The sequence below is a fragment of the Podarcis erhardii genome (genome assembly GCF_964252035.2).
Source record: "Podarcis erhardii genome assembly, chromosome: 11".
NCBI classification, from domain to species: Eukaryota; Metazoa; Chordata; class Lepidosauria; order Squamata; family Lacertidae; genus Podarcis; species Podarcis erhardii.
Genome location: NC_138501.1, coordinates 14,560,026 through 14,583,362, shown reverse-complemented (window position 1 = coordinate 14,583,362; position 23,337 = coordinate 14,560,026). Strand labels below are relative to the sequence as shown.

Genomic DNA, 23,337 nt, shown 5'->3' with positions numbered 1-23,337 from the left:
TGCCTGCTTTGCAGGGGGTTGGACTGAGTTGACCCTGTGTGTCTCTTCCAGCTCTACGATTCTATGATTCTTACGTAATCAGGATGAAAGCTCAATAAACAGGTCATCTGGAAACGCCAATAAAAAGTTGCCAGGTGGACCCTTTCTGCAGTGGAATTTTTCTCTTCTTTTCAGATCTCAGAAACGAAGTTCACAGAGGCCAAATCCTTTTTCCACATGAAGCTGTTGGGAGAGATCATCAGGGGGGTTGGGCTGGGTGTTCATCAGTATGCAAATGACACCCAGCTCTACCTCTTCTTTAAATCAGAACCAGTGAAGGCAGTGAAGGTCCTGTGTGAGTGCCTGGAGGCGGTTGGAGGATGGATGGCGGCTAACAGATTGAGGTTGAATCCTGACAAGACAGAAGTACTGTTTTGGGGGGGACAGGAGGCAGGCAGGTGTGGAGGATTCCCTGGTCCTGAATGGGGTAACTGTGCCCCTGAAGGACTAGGTGCACAGCCTGGGAGTCATTTTGGACTCACAGCTGTCCATGGAGGCGCAGGTTAACTCTGTGTCCAGGGCAGCTGTCTACCAGCTCCACCTGGTACGCAGGCTAAGACCCTACCTGCCCGCGGACTGTCTCGCCAGAGTGGTGCATGCTCTAGTTATCTCCCGCTTGGACTACTCGCTCTACATGGGGCTACCTTTGAAGGTAACCCGGAAACTGCAATTAATCCAGAATGCGGCAGCTAGACTGGTGACTGGGAGTGGCTGCCGGGACCACATAACACCGGTTCTGAGAGATCTGCATTGGCTCCCAGTATGTTTCCGAGCACAATTCAAAGTGTTGGTGCTGACCTTTAAAGCCCTAAACGGCCTCGGTCCTGTATATCTGAAGGAGCGTCTCCACCCCCATCATTCTGCCCGGACACTGAGATCCAGCGCCGAGGGCCTTCTGGCGGTTCCCTCATTGCGAGAAGTGAGGCTACAGGGAACCAGACAGAGGGCCTTCTCGGTAGTGGCGCCCGCCCTGTGGAACGCCCTCCCATCAGATGTCAAAGAGATAAACAACTACATGACATTCAGAAGACATCTGAAGGCAGCCCTGTTCAGGGAAGTTTTTAATATTTAACGCTGTACTGTTTTTAATACTTGATTGGGAGCCGCCCAGAGTGGCTGGGGAAACTCAGCCAGATGGGTGGGGTATAAATAATAAATTATTATTATTATTATTATTATTATTATTATTATTATTATTATCATTATCATTATCATTATCATCATCATTATCATTATCATTATCATTATCATTATCATTCAAACTCATGGGAGGAGAGGGAGATGAACACAGAACAGAGTTAAGTTTAGAAGAGTTCATACTCCAGAGTTGCGGGACGTGGACAGTTAAATAGCCCGGCACTTCCCTTAGAAAGAACTAAGCCAACTCGACAATAGTCCATTTTTGGAACAGGGATGTAGCTCCAGTAGGAGACCTCTCTGAAAATAATACTCTTACTGGTCAGATTCTCAGCAGCCTAGCTTTAAGCAGCTTTTTTTTATGGGATGCCAAAGGAGATTTCTCAAAAGGTAATGCCTTTCCGCAGAGCACTCAGTTGCTCCCGTTGCAAATGGAAAGCCAAATCTTCCACAGAACGGACACACAGACCTGCTGGGCACCAAGAATGTGAAATGGCGAGTTTTATCCCTTCCCTGCAGTCTCACAGCATACTTCCCTCCTGACTTAAAAACATAACTGAGGCTGGACTGAGTGGACCCAAGCTGGGAACACGAATTAGGCTATTAAAAGAAGCCTGCACTTTAGGGAGATAACTTTGCTCTGTGAGTCCACACATTCCCTGCAAAAAAAGGAGAAAAAATCAATCCCACATTCACATAAGCACGCATTTAACAAAAGAGGCCAATCTAAAATAGTATTTCCAGTTTCTTGGTGACAATTTGCCCTTAACGTTTCAAACTGCTATGACTCGGCATGTGCTAAAGCATCACAAAAGACTTTCCCATCACCCAATTATTAACCTCTAAAAGTAATCCCGTTATTCACTACCTCATTGCTTTTTTGGATTATAAAACCGCATGGGCAGCTGGCAGAGAGAAGGAGAGAGAGAGAAGGAGACCCGTGACTTAATGTTTCCTCATCGAAGGAATGGCTTTGAGCAAATGAACCCAAGGATGCTTTGATTCAGCTTAATTGGATCATATTAGCGAAACCAAATATTCCAGGATCAGGTTTATTGTTAGTTCTGCGGTACACATTACACCTTGCATCAAACATTTCCTTCCATTTCCCTCCCCAAATCCTCTTTACAGCTTGGCAGGAACATTTGTCTAATTGTGAGGGTTCCACGCTACCAACCGCAGGAGTCATCCACTTAAAAATGGTAGGCACTGGAGGAACTGAAATAAGTGTAAGATGTAGGCATAGACTTGATCATCTGTCATAGGAAGTTGGGGTAATGGCTAAATTCCTTTTAAAAAAATCATATCGATATTATCTATCTACTTAATTGATTCTGACAAGTTATATATGACTGAACTACAAACATCATAGGCCTGTCATTCCTTGGACTACTGCAATGCGCTCTACGTGGGGCTACCTTTGAAGGTGACCCAGAAACTACATTTAATTCAGGATGCGGCGGCTAGACTGGGGACTGGGATTGGCCGCCGGGACCACATAACACCGGTCTTGAAAGACCTACATTGGCTCCCAGTACGTTTCTGAGCACAAATCAAAGTATTGGTGCAGACCTTTAAAGCCCTAAATGGCCTCGGCCCAGTATACCTGAAGGAGCGTCTCCACCCCCATCATTCAGCCCGGACACTGAGGTCAAGTGCCGAGGGCCTTCTGGCGGTTCCCTCACTGCAAGAAGTGAGGGAACCAGGCAGAGGGTCTTCTCAGTAGTGGCACCTGCCCTGTGGAATGCCCTCCTCTCAGATGTCAAGGAAATAAACAACTATCTGACTTTTAGAAGACATCTGAAGGCAGCCCTTCAGGGAAGTTTTTAATGTTTGATGTCTTATTGTGTTTTTAATATTCTGTTGGGAGCCGCCCAGAGTGGCGGGGTATAAATGATTTAATAATAATAATAATAATAATAGCCAACTAAGTCAGTTCTTGGTATGAGCTTTCGTGTGCATGCACACTTCTTCAGATACACTGGAAGTATCTACCAGTGTGTCTGAAGAAGTGTGCATGCACACGAAAGCTCATACCAAGAACTGACTTAGTTGGTCTTTAAGGTGCTACTGGAAGGAATTTGTTTTGTTTTGACTATGGCAGACCAACACGGCTACCTATCTGTAACTGTAATAATAATAATAATAATAATAATAATAATGATAATAATAAACCTCAAATCTGGTCATTACTATGATGACGATTGGGGCTGGATGATATCTGATTTACAACAATATATCACTGACTAAATATCACGATATATATACCATGATGTCTGAAATAAAGATGGAACTAAGTCGGGGGGAACAGTAAGGCTGGGCAATATCTGGTTTTCAACATTACGATATATCACCTGCTAAACATTGTGCTATACTGATACAGTGGTACCTCGGGTTACATATGCTTTAGGTTACATACGCTTCAGGTTACACACTCTGCTAACCCAGAAAGAGTACCTCAGGTTAAGAACTTTGCTTCAGGATGAGAACAGAAATCGTGCTCCGGCAGCGCAGCGGCAGCAGGAGGCCCCATTAGCTAAAGTGGTGCTTCAGGTTAAGAACAATTTCAGGTTAAGAACGGACCTCCGGAACGAATTAAGTACTTAACCCGAGGTACCACTGTACATCATGTCTGAAATAATGATGGAGCTCTGAGGAGGCATCAGCTGGCTTTGCGGTTCTCACAGCGTCGTGATTTTTGCCAGTGCCTGCTCTTGTGATTCGCTGCCTCCAAGGTTTTCCAAACTACATTTTGGGTCATCGTGTTTGGTTCATTCAGCAAAGTTGTGCTTACCTTGGTGAACTGGCAAACTGGCACTTGCTTCCCCCGCCACCCTTTGCAATGGACCTGAGCATTTTGCCAGCTGTGATGTCAAGCTCTGAAACCAGAACCAGAAATACCCTGTAGAAATGATAAAATATTCCCCTGCAATTATACGCATGGCACATTTTAATTGGGGGCCGTAAGTTATATATCAGCAGACAGTCACCAGATAGCAAGGATGCTTCAACGAAAGATTTGAAACATAAATGCAATTATAAATCATTTTCACATCGCTCCGAGAGAAAAAAAAGTTTACTACCAGACAAGCATAGTAATTTAAAGCAGCACAAGAGGCACTGTTTAGAATTTACATTACATTTTCTTCCTGTAATGCCTCTTTTAAATTCACTAAAACAAACGCTGATATAAATACATTACACAGTTTCAAGGAGACACATGCCAGTAAGTATTAGCCAGTATTAGCAGAACACAAAGTGCTGTGCTTTGAACCTCTGATAATCTTACTGCATTGCTTGGCATAAAATATTCGTAGTTCTTCAAAATTATTCTAATAAACAACCGGTACTGTAGGCTGAAATGTTAAACTAATGCTTCCTGCAGCAAACATGAAAAAGAGTCAAGATGATTTAACTTTGTAATGTGACTTAAAAGCTTGCAAATTACCTTGTGGATTTTTTTTAAAAAGCAGCAGTAAATTAATGTATGAAATATTTTATTGCTGGACTTCTTTAAAGCAAGCTTTACTTTCAAAAGAAAAGTGCAGTTTAAGTTTTATTTGGGAAGATTATAAACTATAATTTGGTGCACATATTGATTTGTAACTTTATTGATTAATGCTGACTTTCCCCCTCAATGTGGCTCCTTTTCTTGCTTTTTTATTGGGGTGGGGGAGAAAGACAGTATCAATGATACCACTGCTGCATATAAAGAGTATGGGTTTTACCTGACTTAATGAGTAGACCCATTGAAATAAGTGAATTTAAATTCATTATAACTAATTGTCTGTTATCCAGAGTATAATCAGTGCTCCCCCCCAAAAAAAAGAATGTTTAGGGGTACTCTCATTTCGACTTAAGAAAATCACCATTTTATAGTTCATATCAGGAAAAATAAATGCAATAAATGGACAAAAGTACAAAAATTCACAAAATGTTTAGGGGCGTGTGTACCCCTGCATCCCCCCCCCCCCCGAAAAAAGCACTGAGTATAATTAAGTTTGATACAATCCAACAGGTAGGCACGCTTATAGTACAATCCTATGCATATTTTCTCAAAAGTAAGTAACGCTTATGAAAGCACACCAAAAATTGCAAGTAGATAAATAGGTACAGCTCCAGCGGGAAGGTAAACGGCATTTCTGTGCGCTGCTCTGGTTTCGGTGTTCTGTTGCGCCAGAAACGGCTTAGTCATACTGGCCACATTACCCAGGAAAACTGTCTGCGGACAAACCCCAGCTCCCTCAGCCTGTAAAGCGAGATGAGCGCTGCAACCTCCGAGTCATTCGCAACTGGACTTGACGGTCAGGGGTCCTATGAGGTGTGGTGCTCATCTCGCTTTCGGGCCGAGGGAGCCGGCGTTTGTCCACAGACAGCTTTCCGGGTCATGTGGCCAGCAGGACTAAACTGCTTCTGGCACAACGGAACACCGTGACGGAAACCAGAATGCCTGGAAACGCTGTTTACCCTCCCGCCACAGTGGTACCTCTTTTATCTACTTGCACTGGTGTGCTTTCGACTGCTAGATTAGCAGCAGCTGGGACAGTGCAACAGGAATTCACCTTGTTGTGCGGATTTGAACCACCGACCTTCCGATCGGCAAGCTCAAGAGACTCAGTGGTTTAGACCACAGCGCCACCTGTGTCCCATGTCTCCTTATATAACTAACACTCAGGAGTTGTAGTTTTATTATCGTGATTGGTACAGTCACATGCTGCTCCTTCCCTTTGCACCATATCTTGATTTGGTGTTGTTATTTAATTTATATGCCACTTTAAAGGAAAAAGCAGAGTACAGTCAGATAAACCCATAAGAGTCAAAACAGGTTAAAAGTATATCATCAATCTCAATTAGAACATATACTGATACAGTGGTACGTCGGGTTAAGTACTTAATTCGTTCCGGAGGTCTGTTCTTAACCTGAAACTGTTCTTAACCTGAAGCACCACTTCAGCTAATGGGGCCTCCTGCTGCTGCCGGGCCGCCGAAGCAAGATTTCTGTTCTTATCCTGAAGCAAAGTTCTTAACCTGAAGCACTATTTCTGGGTTAGCGGAGTATGTAACCTGAAGCATATGTAACCCGAGGTACCACTGTATATAACACCAGAATCAGAGTGTTGCTACCCTCATCTTTCTATGAAGAAAGGTTCGAAAACAACAGCAAAATCACAACTTTTCTTTCTAAAAAACTGGGCTATGTGAACAGCCTGTATTTTTCAGAAATGATATTATTTGGATCAGGAAAATTGCATGGTAAAACATTGCTCTCTGGATCACATTTGGCCCAATGCACTTTGTCCCAGTGATTGAGGAGCTATAGTGGACTGGTTATGTGACATTATTAAAAACGGCATTAAGAGCAAATTAATTTTCGCTTATTTAACACGATGCATGGAAGTAAAATTATAATGAGACATCATTACAGGCTAGAAGGAAATAAAAATATACTGCAGCATAATTCTTGTTCGTGTTGTCGGCACACTAAATGTGACACTTTGACTGCCAGTTATTTAGCCAGAGAACTTTCAACAAAGTTGAACGCTCCACTGCTCAAACACTTTGAGACATATTTAGAAGTGGAGAAGAGAGCAGGCGCCATAGTGGTTGTGTTTTCACATAATGCTAAGCTTTGTTTTAAACTGTTAGAAAGATGTTGGGAAAAGGAAACTATGTGGTTTTAGTGGAAATGATATAAAGGATTAAGTAAAAATGAGCTGGTGAAAGAGAGAATGTTAAATGATAGTACATTAAGATAAATTATTAAGATAAAAATAGGGTTGGAAGGATTTGCTGAAATAACAAATTGAATTAGAATACAAAAATGGGAGGCGTGAGGAGGTCAAGGAAATAAGTGAATATAAGTAAGTGATGTCTGATTTGTTTTTTTTGTTGTTTTTCTTTTTCTGTTTTTTGATTATGTTTTCTTCTTTTTTATATGTATTGTTTTTTCGTTTTTCTTTTCTCTTTGATTGTTATTATTTTTCTTGTTTTTTCTGTAATCTTTAAAATCTTAATAAAAACTTATTTAAAAAAAAGAAGCTTTGTTTTAAACCATGGTTGGTGGAACAAACCAAGCAACAGTTTTATACACAAGGAAAGTAACCATACCTTGTTTTGCCTAACGTGAATCTTGTCTTTTAAGCATTCCCATGTTCTATACCCAGGTGAGACAGGGCACAAAAATAAGATTAGCTCCTTCAGTAGCCCATAAGACTTTTAATCTCAGGCTCATGGAATCGAGCCCCACCTTGGGTGAAAATTTTCTGCACTACGTGGTCCTTTTCAACTCTACAATTCTATGAAACTAAGATTAAGCCAGGATAGTGTGTTGGCATGTGACATGACATTGCGGTTAACACAAGTCAAGATTCATAAGCTGCCTTCAAACCATGGTTTCATAGTCTAGTTTGTTGGTCACAAGCAAACCACAGACCATTTCCAGAGGCGGATTTGGAAAGACAAACCAACCAAAGTGGAGCCAGTCAATGACTAGCAGGGCTCAGGATTAAATAGCAGTAATCATCTTTGCAAACCTGTATCCCACAAATATACTACATTAGGCCTCATTCAAGTGCCAAGAACTATACAACCACTAGGCCATTCTGTGACCATTGGAGATTTTTGCAAGATGGGCATGTGACATTGGCAGAACTATATTCAATTGTGGCCTCAGTGGCCCAGAGTACCTTCCATCAGCTTCGACTGGTGGCCCAGCTACGTCCCTATTTGAACAGGGATAGCCTAACTACTGTTGTCTATGCTCTGGTAACTTCAAGGTTAGATTGCTGCAATGTGTTATACGCCTCTGAAGAAAGTTGGAAACTTCAGCTAGTGCAGAATTCAGTGGCCACGTTGCTCACCGGAGCAAGACGGTTTGAGCATACACTGATCCTGGTCCGACAGCACTGGCTACCAATTAATTTCCAGGCCCAATTGAAAGTGCTGGTTTTGACCTATAAAGCCTTAAATGGCTCAGGACCACAATACCTCAAGGACCACCTCTTTCCATATGAACCTACCCGGACCCTGAGATCATCTTCTGAGGCCCTCCTTCATGTGCCTCCTCCTTGAGAGGTCCACAGGGTGGCAACATGAGAAGAGGCCTTCTCTGCATTGGCCCCCCGTCTGTCGAATACTCTCCCCAGGGAAGTTCGCCTGGCGCCTTCACTATACACCTTTAGGCACCAGGCAAAAATGTTCCTTTTTAACCAATCCTTTGATTGATCTGATTGACATCCTATGCCCTTTTAAAATGTGGCTCTTTGTGTGTGTGTGTGGGGGGGTGTTATTGGGTTATTATTCTTATTTTGATTTTATATATTGTGATCTTTTCTGTGAACAGCCCTGAGACCTCCTGGTATAGGGCGGTATCTAATTAAAATAAAATAAAACAAAAAAAACCAGTGTGGAAGTAGAGTAGAGGAAGTCAATGTGATGTTCTCCAGAAGTCTCAGCCAGCATGGTCAATGGCCAGGATGATGGGAGTTGTAGTCCAACATATGGAGGGCACCATGTTGGCTAATCAAGGAGCAGAGGAATACTGCAGTTGTGTGCCGGGATGCAATATAAACTCAGTGAAAGATGTGTGGTCCACATTTATTGTACAAATAATCCAACTGTGTGAAATAGACCTTACTGGCTGAGGACAAGTAAGCGTTATTTTAGTGGGATTTAAATAAACAATAGCTTTAGTTTTCTTTATAAGGTTGTTAGCCACTCTTAGCCTAGGTGGTTAAAACATGTTATAAATCTAAAATGTAATGAAATAAAACCTCCTAGAGCTCCGGACACTCCTCTCTCCTTCACCATTTTGCAAAATAGCTATAATAATCACACAGAATGCCCAAACTTGGCCAGTGATATGTTCCAGGAAGCAGAGTAGAGCAATAAATCCTCAGCTACACTATAAATAAGCCCCAGCATTAGAACCAAGTATAATTTAGACCAATTAATTGCTTGTGCGTAAAACTAAGAGATAAATATGTCTCACTTTTCAGTTGCCCGTTTTTAATAACGGCAATTTCTTAAATAATCCCAGAGTGTCAAGCTAATGGCTGCTATAACCATGGGATATCAAATGATAGGTTATTAAACACACTTATGAGTATCTGGAATCAGCTGTTAAGATCTATTTTCTGCCTCATGATCTCTTTATCTGCCTAATCACATGTGCGTTGTTAAAAGCCAAAGGCTTGCCTGACAGAGCAACTATGAACCGATAGAAAAACAGAAATGTATTTTGTATTTTATACTAGCTGGCCAGGAAACCAGAAATAATATATTCCCTGTGGTACAACCATAATTTCTGTTATGATATTTTAGCTTCTTAAATCACCCGATATATTTACTACCCAGGGCTTTCTTCCAAATTGCCCATTCCATAGTCATCCAGTGGTATCACAAAAGGGACCAATAAACTCACGAGAATTACATTCCCCCGTCAGAATGGAAAGGCAAAAAGTCAAAGGGTTTCCGTTGACTGAAAGTTGCCGCATTGGCTTTGGCCAACAGAACAAGGCTCAACTCTGGTAGTCCAAAGATGCACACCAAAGAATCCAAAATGGAGAAACTTGCAATGATCCCTTTAGTAACGTGGTAGCGAACTTATGCCAGTGTACTGGAAGAAGCAAAGATCACCAATGTCGAAGCAGTGATTCTTCAACATCAACTTCGTTGGACTGGTCATGTTGTGTGGATGCCTCATTATCGTCTTCCAAAGCAACTACTCTATTCCTAACTTAAAAATGGAAAGCGTAATGCTGGTGGTCAACGAAAGAGGTTTAAAGACTCTCTCAAGGCAAATCTTAAAAAACAATTGTGGGATAAACACCAACAATTGTGAAACACTGGCCTGTGAGAGCCAGTGTGGTGTAGTGGTTAAGAGCAGTAGTCTCGTAATCTGGGAAACCAGGTTCGCTTCCCCGCTCCTCCACATGCAGCTGCTGGGTGACCTTGGGCCAGTCACACTTCTCTGTAGTCTCTCAGCCCCACTCACCTCACAGAGTGTTTGTTGTGGGGGAGGAAGGAAAAGGAGAATGTTAGCCGCTTTGAGACTCCTTCGGGTAGTGATAAAGCAGGATATCAAATCCAAACTCTTCTTCTTCTTCTTCTTCTTCTTCTTCTTCTTCTTCTTCTTCTTCTTCTTCTTCTTCTTCTTCTCCAATTGGAGAACAGCCTAGACCAAAGGTGTCATGGGCTTTGAAGACACTCGAACTCAGGACAAGAAACGTGCTAAGATAAAGGCACACTTGACAAACCCTCACCACGATCAACACCCACCCCGAAACCAATGTCCCCACTGTGGAAGGACGTGTGGATCCAGAATTGGCCTCCACAGTCACTTATGGACTCACTGTTAAGACCGTGTTCATGAAAGGCAATCTTACTCGGCTACGACTGATTGAAGAAGAAGAAGAAGAAGGCAGCTTTAGACATAGTTTTGAAATACACATTCATTTTTAAAAAACTGAATTAAAATTTGGAAACATTTCCATGATTAAATGCAGGTTTGGTGTATACACTATGGCTGTAATATGACGGTCCTGGTTTTTTAAAAAGGCCTCCGGTGAAGAACATTGCACAAACCACTGCATGCACTTGGCTCCTCCATGCATTAAGCTATTGCATGAAACGGCCACCTGTGTTTTGAAAGCTGTCATAAATTAAAGTAGCATCCAAATGATTGCTCTGACACATCCCTCAATATTGGCTGCAAATCCTGGAAGACCTGTTACCTTCCTTGTGGGCCTTTTCCTACCTGGCCTGGCAAGGTGGGGCCTTGACTGACTCCAGCTACAAAAGCTGAGGCTGCTGAACAGACTCTTGAGTGGGAATATTGGGATTTTTGGGGGGGGAGGCGTGAGACATGTTGCTGTTGGTTTTTTGTATCTTTATTTTACATTTTGTTGTGATTTATGTGGGAATTGTTCAGTTTGGTTTTGTATTTGTTAATGTCTGATTTATGGTTTATGACTGCTTTTGTTATGCTGTAGTTATGTGTTTTTTTCCAATAATGTTTATTAGGTTTCTTACAAATATACCACATACTAAAAAACCAATAAAGAAAGAATAGGGAAAAAATAAAACAAATAAAACAAATAACAACAAAAGATATAACAACAAGTACACAAACACAATACAAATTAATAATTGATTAAACATCCAGCCTCATAAACATATTACTTGACTTACTCCAGTCCCTCCCATCTGAATTTCCTTGTAACTAAATGTAGCAGTTTTCCAATATCATTATTCAAAAACAATATTCCAATTATAGTCAAGTTTCTTAACTTTTCTTAACCTTCTAAATCTCATTTAATAATTAAATCCTAATTTAATCCTAGGCCTAATTGATACTTTCAGGTAACTTCTAATTTTCAATGTTGCAATCTCTATTCAAATAGTCTTTAAATTTCTTCCAGTCTTCTTGATATTCCTCTTCTTTCTGGTCGCGGATGTTATGCTGTAGTTATGTATTCTTTTCATGTCATAAGATGCCTTGAGCATAGTTTGACCTGCGCAAAGGTGGCATACCAATAAAATTATGTTTTTTATATACGTATATATTAGATTCCCTCCAAGTGTAAGCCACAAATGTGGTTGTGGGCAAAGGTGTTACTAAGAAGCTTGATTCCATTGGAACTCTGCACATGGCCCAAAACCATGTGCATAACTTGGCTTCTCTTTGAGCTCTGGAAACAGAAGTGGGTCCTTCCATTCTCCAATTTGTGGTCATGCCAAAGGGGAGGGGAATGAGAAACGCAATGCTAAACTGTGGTTTAGTGTTATGTCTGAACCAGGTCTAGAAAAAGTTGGCTTGAAAGTAGTGCTTTGGTTCGGGTGGCATTTTCTAAAAGAACAGTTATTTTGATCCTCCCCTCTCTTGCACTGAAGTGGAAGCATTTGAACCATCTCAGTACTGTCTATTTGTTTTCTACAAATTGTGACATAGGTGATCCCAGAAAATAAGGCATCACACACAGCTAATCAGAATCGGCTATGTGACAAAATGAGAACTGCCCTCACTCTACCTGGCGGGAAAAACAAAGAAGGAGACTCCACCACACTCCTTGGCAGCAAATTCCACTGTCGAACAGCTCTTACTGTCAGGAAGTTCTTCCTAATGTTTAGGTGGAATCTTCTTTCTTGTAGTTTGGAACCATTGCTCCGTGTCCGCTTCTCTGGAGCAGCAGAAAACAACCTTTCTCCCTCCTCTATGTGACATCCTTTTATATATTTGAACATGGCTATCATATCACCCCTTAACCTCCTCTTCTCCAGGCTAAACATGCCCAGCTACCTTAGCCGTTCCTCATAAGGCATCGTTTCCAGGCCTTTGACCATTTTGGTTGCCCTCCTCTGGACACGTTCCAGTTTGTCAGTGTCCTTCTTGAACTGTGGTGCCCAGAACTGGACACAGTACTCCAGGTGAGGTCTGACCAGAGCAGAATACAGTGGCATTATTACTTCCCTTGATCTAGATGCTATACTCCTATTGATGCAGCCCAGAATTGCATTGGCTTTTTTAGCTGCCGCGTCACACTGTTGGCTCATGTCAAGTTTGTGGTCAACCAAGACTCCTAGATCCTTTTCACATGTACTGCTCTCAAGCCAGGTGTCACCCATCTTGTATTTGTGCCTCTCATTTTTTTTGCCCAAGTGCAATACTTTGCATTTCTCCCTGTTAAAATTCATCTTGTTTGTTTTGGCCCAGTTCTCTAATCTGTCAAGGTCGTTTTGAAGTGTGATCCTGTCCTCTGGGGTGTTAGCCACCCCTCCCAGTTTGGTGTCATCTGCAAATTTGATCAGGATGCCCTTGAGTCCATCATCCAAGTCATTGATAAAGATGTTGAATAAGACTGGGCCCAAGACAGAACCCTGTGGCACCCCACTAGTCACTCTTCTCCAGGATGAAGAGGAACCATTGATGAGCACCCTTTGGGTTTGGTCAGTCAGCCAGTTACAAATCCACTGAGTGGTAGCATAGTCAAGACCGCATTTTACCAGCTTCTTTACAAGAATATCATGGGGCACCTTGTCAAATGCCTTGCTGAAATCAAGGTAGGCTACATCCACTGTGTTCCCTTCATCTACCAGGCTTGTAATTCTGTCAAAAAATGAGATCAGGTTAGTCTGACATGACTTATTTTTCAGAAATCCATGCTGACTATTGGTGATCACAGCATTCCTTTCTAGGTGCTCACAGACTGTTTGCTTAATGATCTGCTCCAGAATCTTCCCTGGTATTGATGTCAGACTGACTGGGCGGTAATTATTTGGGTCCTCTCTTTTCCCCTTTTTGAAAATAGGGACAACATTTGCCCTCCTCCAGTCTGCCGGGACTTCGCCTGTTCTCCAGGAATTCTCAAAGATGACTGCCAGTGGTTCTGAGATCACATCTGCCAGTTCTTTTAATACTCTTGGATGCAGTTCATCTGGCCCTGGAGACTTGAATACATCTAAAGTAGCCAAGTATTCTTGTACTATCTCCTTAGTTATTCTGGGCTGTGTTTCCTCTGCTGAATCATTTGCTTCAAATTCTTCAGGTCGGGCATTGTTTTCTTTATCGGAGAAGACTGAGGCAAAGAAGGCATTGAGGAGTTCAGCCCTTTCTGTGTCCCCTGTTTGCATTTCACCATCTTCTCCTCTGAGTGACCCCACTGTTTCTTTGTTCTTCCTTTTGCTACAAACATACCCATAAAAGCCTTATTTCTTGCTTTTAACCTCTCTAGCAAGCCTGAGTTCATTCTGTGCTTTAGCTTTTCTGACTTTGTGTCTACATGTGCTGGCTATTTGTTTGAATTCCTCCTTGGTGGTTTCCCCCCTTTTCCATTTTTTGTACACATCCTTTTTAAATCTTAACTCAGTTAAAAGTTCTTTAGATAGCCACCCTGGCTTCTTTAGGTACCTTCCATGTTTCCGTCTCATTGGTATTGCCTGAAGTTGTGCTTTTACTATCTCCCTCTTAACAAACTCCCAGCCATCATGAACTCCCTTTCCTTTTAGTATTACTGTCCATGGGATCTCACCCAGCACTTCCCTAAGTTTTATGAAGTCGGCTTTCTTAAAGTCAAGAAATTGAGTCCTAGTATGCTTGGCTGCTCCTTTCCGCTGTATAGTAAACTTCAGAAGAGCATGATCACTTGTGCCTAATGATCCTTCCACTTCTACCCCACTAACCAGGTCATCAACATTGGTTAGGACCAGATCTAAAATGGCTGTTCCTCTTGTTGCTTCTCCCACTTTCTGGACAATGAAGTTGTCTGCAAGGCCAGTGAGGAATCTGTTTGACCTTATGCTCTTGGCTGACTTTGACATCCAACAAATATCCGGGTAATTGAAGTCCCCCATTACTACTATCTCCCTTCCTTTTGCATGCTTGGCCATCTGTTCCAGGAAGGCATCCTCCGTTTGGCTTGGGGATCTATAGTAAACTCCCACAATGAGGTCACTGTTATTCTTCTCTCCCTTAATTTTGACCCAAATGCTCTCACTTTGGCTTTGAGGTTCTAAATTTTGGATCTCTTCACAGGTATACACATCCCTGACATATAACACCACTCCTCCTCCTTTCTTGTCTGGTCTGTTTCTCTGAAATAGATTGTATCCCTCCATTATTACATTCCAATCGCGGGACTTATCCCACCAGGTTTCAGTGATGCCTATTATGTCATATTTAGTTTGCTGTACCAAGAGCTCAAGCTCATCTTGTTTATTTCCCATGCTTTGCGCATTAATGTACAGACATTGAAGTCCATTAATCATTCCCCCGTGTCTCTTATTTAAGGATTTTTTCCTCCCACCACTAGGTCTGCATGCTGTTTGCTCCACTTGGTCTATGACATTTGGATGATCATCTTCATCAATTGATAGACTCCTACCTTCAGGAGCACTGTCTCCCTCCGCCACATTAGTCAGTTTAAAGCCCTCCTGATGAGGTTTCTGAGATTTTTGGCAAAAACATTCCTCCCAACCGTTGTGAGGTGCAGCCCAGCACTTGCCAGAAGTCCATCTTCAAGAAACTGCAGTCCGTGATCTAAGAATCCAAACCGTTCCTGTTTACACCATTTGCGAAGCCAGCTGTTCACTTCCACTATTTTTCCCTCTCTCCCTGGGCCACGTCGTTCAACTGGGAGGACAGATGAGATGACAATTTGTGCATTTAATTGCTTCAATTTCCTGCCCAGAGCCTCGTAGTCTCTTTTGATCTTCTGGAGGCTATTGCTTGCAGTGTCATTGGTTCCCACATGAACCAAGAGGAAGGGGTATTTGTCAGTGGGTTTTATGATTCCTTGCAGTCGTTCTGTTACATCTTGGATCTTAGCCCCGGGGAGACAGCACACTTCCCGAGACATCTTGTCAGGCCCACAGATCACTGCTTCTGTTCCCCTCAGTAGGGAATCCCCTATCACCACTACACGCCTCTTCTTAGGTTTGGTCGGGGTTCTTCCGTGAGCTGTCCGTTCCAAGGTCACCTTCACATTCCCTGAGGACTGACTTTGCTGCTCGTCTTCATATACCTGATTGACTGTAATGAGGGAGAGATCCTCAAATGGAGTCTGCTCTTCGTCTTCCATGCTAGGGGAGAGGACCTCAAAGCGATTGTGTATTTCTAAACAATCAGAGTGAACCCTGGGCCTCCTACTTCATTGAGTCACGTTTCTCCATATATCTGACTCCTGTGTTGGTGAACTAGCCTCCTTATCAGGGGAGTCCCCTGTCTCCTCCTTGGTGGAGATGGTGTGCTCTGTTGCTTCCAAGAAGAGCTCCAGCTCTCTAATTCTTTGGAGCATAGCTACACGTTCCTCCAGCTGCTGGACTTTGACTTCTAAGAGGGCAATCAACATGCAATTGCTGCAGGTAAAGCTGCCTGCAACCTTTGGCAAGATGGCAAACATTGCGCAGGAACCGCAGGCGACTGCAGCTGTTCCCTCACCCTCCATCTTGAGAACGTGTCGTTGGGGGTGGCTACAGCGGTCCTCCATCATAAGAAGCATGCAGACAGGACAAATAACTCCCCCCCAAAAAACCTAGGTCTCCCCCAACAAACGTTTGAGACTAGCTCCCCTAAATCTAAAAGATGGATCAAACGCCGCTGCCCTGCAAGCTCTGATAAGCTCCTCCCACAGCTAATCACCTGCCTCAACAGAAACCCTGCCCCCTCTGACCTTTGCACAGGGAGAGCAGCTAATCAGCCATAAAGAAACACACACACAAGAAAACCCTTTTTGCTCCTCCTTCAGCTGCTGCCCTGCAAGCTCTGATAAGCTCCTCTCACAGCTAATCACCTGCCTCAACAGTTTTAATACATTACAAGTGTTACTCAAATCCTGGCAAAGTTTTTAGTTGTTTACAGTGTTCTCTTAGATAACATGAATTTTCCCCATTCCTTATTAAAGTTTCCATCTTCTTGGTTTCTGATTTTCCCAGACATTTTCACCATTTCGGCGTAGTCCATCAACTTTATCAACCATTTATCTCTGGTTGGGACTTTATCTTCTTTCCATCTCTGGGCCGGTAATATCTGTGCTGCTGTCGTCACATAAATAAACAATCTTTTCTGCTCCTTTGGTATTTCTGCATCTAAATTTCCTAGTAAAAAAGCTTCTGGTTTTTTCATAAATGTTATTTTAAACTTTCCCCCCAACTTATTATATATCATTTCCCAGAATGCCTTTGTTATTTTGCATGTTCACCACATATAGCAGAACGTGCCTTCCTTTTCCTTACACTTCCAACATACATCTGAAGCAGTGCTATACATTTTTGCTAATTTTATAGGTCTTAAATACCAACGATACATCCTTTTCATATAGCTTTTCTTCAACGCACAGCATGCTGTAAATTTTAAATCCTCCCTCCATAACTTTTCCCAAGATGAAAACTGAATATTATTGCCCAGTATATTTTGCTCATTGTCTCATCACAGATTTAACTTCTTCATCTTTAGTATGCCGTCCTAGCAACAACTTATACATTTTCGAAAGTAGCTTCACATTGTTTTCCAACCGGGGAAAAAGAAAAACACTTTCACCCTCTTTTCAATCAATACATTTGTACCAATAAATAAATAAATTGTGGAGGGCGCTCCTGTTTGCATTGCTAAGCATCACCAGGAAAAGTGACCCCAACCTTATGACTTCCACTTGCAATGCAATGCAATTATACGAGACAGTCAGTCTCCCGGCTTCACGTTTCGGACATCAGCAGAAGACAGGTGTGCCAATGAATAGGCTGTACCCGCAACATTTCTTTATATTTTTTAAAAAAGATTATTGCAGGCTGTCAGAAGCAATTGTAATAAAATCAAATATAATAAGCTATTTTAAAAGGATTGAAACATCTTCATTAGGGCAACCAAAGGAAGCAGTTACGGTGCAGTAGCTAATCAATCACTCTTTATTTCACAGAGCATGAAAACTGCTTTATCATACAGGGGACAGTGATTTACTCCAGTTCAAAGGGCAAAATCATCATCATCATCATCAAACCTTTATTGGCAACACATGGCAAAATCTCAAGTGCTCAAGGAATTCAAGAATTTACCCAATTTGAGGGTTAGCTACATACCCCTATTTCTGCCTGCCGTTTCCTCTTTCCTGGGTAATAATAATAATAATTTTATTATTTATATGGCGCTCATCTGACTGGGTGGCCACAGCCACCCTGGGCAGCTCCCAACAAAATATAAGGTGTGACTGGAAAGTAGGGTGAATCACCGCTGTATGTGATAATGGGAACTGCCGGATTCGCAGAGACACAAGGGAGGCGTTCGTCCATATCTTAGCTAACAAATGTGCATGTGTCTTGGCATTTGTTGACAGGCCTACGTTCATGCGATAGCATTTAGTAGCTGTTAATAGTGCAATGCGTTGTGACTGAAAATGGAGCAGAGATTCAATATGAAATTCTGTTTCAAACTGGGTAAATCGGCATCGGAAACCCACAAAATGCTGACAGTTGTGTACAGAGATGAAGCTGTAACTTGAAAGACAGCGTATGAGTGGTTTGAGTGTTTCTGTGACGGGCAGCAAACCATCAAAGATGACCCTCAGTCTGGCAGACTGTCAATGAGCAGAACAGCGGCAAATGTCGACAGAGATCATGAGTTATTGATGTGGGATTGGCGTTTGTCCATCTGAACGGTGGTGGAAGAATTGCACATTCCATGTGAAATCATTACTGAGGTTACTGAGTTGTCCCACTGTGCTGGTCCCGGGGGGTTACCGTGCGGCGTGGTCTGAGTCCAGTCCGAGGTCAAGGGTGTGGTATGGAGGCAAGCACTCATCCTGCAAAAACCTACTTCCCTCCACCTCTCTGCCCTGAGCCTCTGAAGCTCAGGAGAGGCTGGTGGGTTACCGGACCCAGAGGCAACCTCAGCTTCCCCTGATGGGGCTGAGAGTGGAGCACCTGCAGGCAATGGGTCCTCCATCACCTCAGGAGCCAAAGCAGGCTCAGCTGATGTCTGCTCTTGAGGATCCGGCACAGGTGAGGACCCTTCAGGTTCAAGCCCCAGGCCCAGCTCAGCTGGTCCTGGAGGCAGGGACTCCTGGGCAGGCTGGGATTCCTCAGGTGCAGCCTCTGAATCCAATTCCCAAGCCATCACACCCACCCTCCATATTCTCCCGATCCGGCCCCACCGGATTTCTCCCCCCCCCCCAAACTGAAATCTGCAGTGAAAGGGCACAGATTTTCCAACATTTCTTTCTTTTTTAAAAAAAAAAGATATTTATTAGAGTTTCCAGTTTAATACAAAAAGAAAGACAACAAAAAACAAGTAATGCACAAAAAATAACAAAAATACAAAAATACACAATTAAAACAAAACAAAACAAATATAATTCCCATTACTTATTTCCATTACCTTATATCCCGGACCTCCTCTCACCTCCCCCTTTTGTATTCCAGTTCAGATTCTTAATTCAGCAAATCCTTATTGTAACTTAATATAACTTATTTTAGCTTGTTACTCAACCTTTGCATTACAGCTGGTAACCACTTAATTTCTGTCCAACATCATTCTAGCATTCATTAATTTTGCAATATTTCTGTAAGTAGTCTTTAAATTTCCTCCAGTCCTCTTCCACCGACTCTTTTCCCTGGTCTCGGATTCTGCTGGTCATTTCTGCCAATCCCATGTAATCGATCATCTTCTTCTGCCATTCTTCCAGAGTGGGTAGATCTTGTGTCTTCCAGTATTTTGCGATGAGAATTCTTGCTGCACAGATTTTCCAACATTTCACACGTCCAAGCTGCTGTGATGAGGGAACTGAAAGCAGTATGCGAAGAAGACTTATCCAGACGTTTCCAACAGTTCTACAAACGTTGTCAACGGTGCATTGTATCCGAGGGGGCCTACTTTGAAGGCCTGTAAGGTATGTATGTTCAAATATTTCTCACTGTCCGATTTCTGTGACCATTCACTGAGCTTTCCGGTCATACCTTGTATTAAAAGCACAATGAAAAACAAAACTGCCATTAAAAACTCCCCTGAAGAGGACTGCCTTCCAATACAATATTCAACAGCAGTGAAGAGCTTGATTGCTCATTGCTGGCAAGATTAGCTGCCTTGGATGTTTTATGCTCACAGGCAGGATTTAAAAATGTTCCACATCAATAAATAAAGGTTATTGATATGGAAGAAAATGTTAATTCCTTAACAGAAATATTTCAGCAAATTTCCAAACAAGAGCTTTTCATAATGTTTGGACGATTCCTGCTGATTCCAGTGTCTTAACTTCACCCCATCAAAACAACAGAATCATAGAAGCAATCCTTTTTTTCTGGGGGAACGCATGGGTATGCACACCCCTAAACATTTTGTGAATCTTTGTACTTTGGTCCATTTACTGTATTTATTTCCCCTGTTTTGAACTATAAAATGGTGATTTTCCTGAGTCAAAAGGAGAGTACCCCTATTTTTAATTTTATTTTATTTTATTTTATTTTATTTTATTTTATTTTATTTTATTATTTTATTTTTAGAAGGGAAAAAAAATGTCCCTACCTAGAGATGATAGGGATTAAACCTGGGACCTCCTGCTTGTAAAGCAAATTGCCTAATGCTGTGTTATCGAAATGCATTTCATACTGTATTTAAAAGGAGATTTAAAAGGAGGGGTGGTTCTCTTAAAAATCAGGATAATCTGAAATGGAGATATGAATATGAACCAAGTGTAGGGGCAATTTATCCAGAAGACAATTGTATTTCAAGGAGATAAGTGATCTGACATGGTCTTCTCTTCCTGCTTCTGTTTACTTCCCCACTATCTGTTGTTCTACTCTTTGATAGCTAAGAGCAACCTTTAATGTATAATCTGGTGGAAGGAAGAAGCGATAATGCAGGGTACCTTCTGACCTTCTTTGATGTTAGACATTGTTTGGAGGAATGTACGGTATTGGAAGAGGGGGCTAGCTAATGAATAATCTGCATGTAGGAAGTTGGGCAAGCCATACAGGCTAGATATCAATGATCTATAAATTAGATGATTTTGAGGCATACCTCAGATGCGCATGTACAAACTCATGGTCAGGGGGTCGTACAACCTGGGGGGTTACTTCACCACTTTTTGAGGGCTTCCCAGTGGCAGATTGAAGTGCTTGCTTGGTAATGTATATAATGCTTGCTGTTTAGAATAAAATCTTTAATTTTCTCAGTCACTTGTGTTTGTATTGCTTCTGAATCTCATAAAAAGAACCACCTCGCATTTGGCAAGACATAGTGGTGTTTCAACAAGATGTTTCAGACAGACTATCAGGTGCCTCAAAGTTCTGAAGAACTTTGAAGGCTGAGGAGCAATGCCAAGGTAGGTGGGTTGTCAAGGTAACAGTGACCTGCCCTCCTTTGTGACATCTTTTTGAATTCTGGCTTAAAAGTCACAAACCAGAGGTGTCCAGTCCAGGAGTCAGGAGTGGTAGGAGCAGTGTGAGAGTGTGTCCATGCGTGTGTGAGAAAGGAGAAGAGGATTTATATTTTGTTTTTGCTATTTACACATTTTCATTCATCTTTTTATTTGATGCTTCCCGTAGCCTTGTATATTTTTAGATTGATATTTAGGGGTAGGGGTTGGAGTAGCTGAAGTGGGTTTTAGGGAGGTAGAAAACATAGGTTTTGGTTGTGTGTGTTAAATTACCTTTCTACAGAGAAACTTCATAATGTTAAAAATGTAAGTAGGATTTCTTCTGCAGCTAACTCAAAACTTGGCGTGAGAGGACTGGGGTCACCCACATTGCCTCGGCTCTCTTGAAGGTCACCAGTTTCTCCCCTGTGATGCTGAGTCCAGACTTCATTTAATGCAGAGTTTTCCACCTGTATAGGTGTGTCGTGCAAACACTCACTTGCTCCTTCCGGGGCTGGAAATGGGTTAGTTGAACCTCCAGTTTGCTAGTAAATCTGAATTACTGTGGCACTAAATAATGTATATCTTGAAAGAAATGAAACATGAAAAGTTTGGAAAGTTCTGATTTAATGATTCACACAAGGCCTGTCTTCACCCCATACTGAGCTACAGAGACCAGTAGAATTACAATGATACCATGGTTCTCAAATGCCTTCGTACTCAAACAACGTGGAACACAAACACTGCAAACTCAGAAGTAAGTGTTCTGGTTTAAGAACATTTTTCGGAAGCTGAACATGCTCCGTTTTGAGTGTTACACTTCCAATCTGAGTGCCACACTTCCGTTTTGAGTGTTTGGCTGAGGTCTGTCTGTTTTTGCTATTTTGCCTTTTTGCTTTTGCGGTTCTGTGTGTGTGTGTGTGTGTGTGAGAGAGAGAGAGAGAGAGAGACTGTGTGGAACCCAGTTCAGCCACTGATGGACTGATTGTGTGACTGCAGTACATTGTTTATTGCTTTCATTTTATGGATCAATGGTCTCATTAGATAGTAAAATTCATGTTAAACTGCTGTTTTAGGGGTTATTTTTAAAAGTCAGGAACGGAATAATCCATTTTGTATTACTTTCTATGGGAAAGCGCACCTTGGTTTTGGAACGCTTTGGTTTTGGAACGGACTTCCCGAACTGGCAGGCTGCCGGCTTAGGTAATCAGCTCTCAGTAGTTGTATTTACAAGAAGATTTATAATACACATTAATTAACCTCAGACTCACTTATACTAGCGGTTGTATTATCACAATGAAGTTGAGGCATCTGAGCTCAAATTACACCACCAACAGGAAACACAAAATCCCCCCCCCCCTTCTTTGATTGACACCTTTTCTTAACCTTTGTTTGTCTGTGTGCCCTCGGACTCTTGGGGTCAACTCCGACCTCTTCCTCTGACAAAGAGTTTTCCCTCCCCATAAGGTGACTAATAGTTGCTCCTCAGAGAATTGGCCTCTTTCCTGTCCAGTCCGTTCTTGCTGTACTGATAAAGTACTGTCTCTCCTCCTCCTGAAAGGTTGGGGTTTTTTAGCCCACTTCCTTCAGCTCACTGAAAAAGAGGCAAGTCTATTTCTTCCTCTTCTGACTGCCTGCCCCCTCACTCATCCTGCTCATCTTGAATGTGGGAAGCCATGTCCATGACAGGAACGGATTAAGTTTGAGAACCAAGGTACCACTGTATCTCGCTATCTTTTTATTTGAAGTGTAGACAAGACATGTGGTGCCGAAATCCCAATGGAGCAGAAAATATTATGTATGTGACCACAGCTGTGCAGATGTTATTGGCCCAGAGATGGAAAGAAGATGAAGTCCCTACCAGAGAAGAATGGCAGATCAAGTGGATGGATTATGCCAAAATGGCAAAACTGACTGGAAGAATCAGAAACCAGGAAGACCAAAACTTAAATAAGGAATGGGGAAAATTTATAATTTATCTTAAAAATAATTGTAAACAGAATCATTAGCAGGATTGGAGTAACACTTATAGTTTAATGGTGAATTTTGGATATAATGGAGATGTAAAAGATTTGGATTATTATAAAAGATGCAGGAGGAAATGAGTAACAATAGGACCCACAAAGGGGAGGAGGGAAGTCCAGGAGATTCTTTGGAGTCTTGTTTTTATGATGTATGTTGGGTATGTGATTGTAAAACTTTAATTTGAAAAACCAAATAATTTTTTAAAAAAAATTGATGATGGTCAGGGAAGAAAAATGTTAATTGCTGCTGTTTCAAGAAGACCCCTGTCAGAACCTCATAGTCTGAGATTAGCTGCACC

The 23,337-nt window shown here is 42.0% G+C and overlaps 1 long non-coding RNA gene across 2 annotated transcripts; it reads right to left on the bottom strand.

Moving 5' to 3' along the window:
* Positions 1–1,315: 1,315 nt before the first annotated feature.
* LOC309352248 lies at positions 1,316–21,373 on the bottom strand. 2 transcript variants are annotated; one of them, XR_014161191.1, is made up of 3 exons: positions 20,837–21,373; positions 3,971–4,078; positions 1,316–1,835 (listed from the first exon to the last, which is right to left on the bottom strand). It is a non-coding gene; the product is annotated as an uncharacterized lncRNA (long non-coding RNA). The 2 variants fall into 2 exon arrangements; XR_014161192.1 differs by having other exon boundaries at positions 3,971–4,055.
* Positions 21,374–23,337: the final 1,964 nt, after the last annotated feature.